A 1054-nucleotide genomic window follows, 5' to 3' on the forward strand; every position below is an offset into this window, starting at 1 on the left:
CCGAGCCGTAACCTTCTATTCCTATATTTAACTTTTCCAGTGTCTTCTAGGGTAACTGACCTGTTTAAATTTTCAATTTCTTTTTGGGTCCATTTATATTTTTCTAGGAATTCAATAATTTTGTTTCCAGATTTTCCAGTTGGTTGCCATAGAATTCTATGTAATATTGTTTTATAATTATTTTTCTCTCTTTTGTTTCTGGTATTCTATCACCCTTCTAATTTCTAATACTGACTGTATTTTAACTACTGTTCCTCCCTCCCCCATTTGTTCCCAATAGTGGGCAGAGGATATCTATTTATCTTATAAAGATTAGATGAGATTTGGCACAGAACTATCATATGACCCAGAAATTTCACTCCTATGTATATGTTTAAAAGAATTGAAAACAGATATTTGAATACCCATGTTCGTAACTGCATTATTCATAACAGTCACCAGGCAGAAACGACGCAAGCATGTATCAACAGATGAATGGATAAACAAACTGTGGTAGACACATACAGTAGAGGATATCAGACATAAAAAGACATGAAATTCTGATCTATGTTACAGCATGAATATGCCTTGATATTAGAATGTTGTGTGAAGTGAAATAAGCCAGACATAAAAGGACGAATGTTGCTTGATTATAAAAAGCAGAATAAAGGGTACCAGGAGTGAGGAAAGGGAGGAAGGAGGAGTTATTATTTTAATGGGGACAGAGAATTAGGAATGATGAAAGTTTTGTGTATAGATGGTGCTGATGGTTACACAACATTGTGAATATATTTAATACCACTGAATTGTACACTTAGGAATGGTTAAAATGATACATGTTATCTATTTTACTACAAAAATTAGATTTGGAATTTTAAAATTCTCTACATTATATTTTTGATTCTTTTACTAATTTTGGTAGTTGCTTTTTATTAATTCCTTTGACTGGATTATTTGCTGTTCATTTTTTATTTCCCAAAATGAGCTCATTTCCTTTCATTTCTGTCTTCTTTAACACTGACGGTATTTAGGACTGTTTAGATGAGTTTAATATACCAAAACATAGGATTTATTG

Source organism: Otolemur garnettii, unplaced genomic scaffold (assembly GCF_000181295.1).
Source record: "Otolemur garnettii isolate 467f Iridium unplaced genomic scaffold, OtoGar3 scaffold00263, whole genome shotgun sequence".
NCBI lineage: Eukaryota > Metazoa > Chordata > Mammalia > Primates > Galagidae > Otolemur > Otolemur garnettii.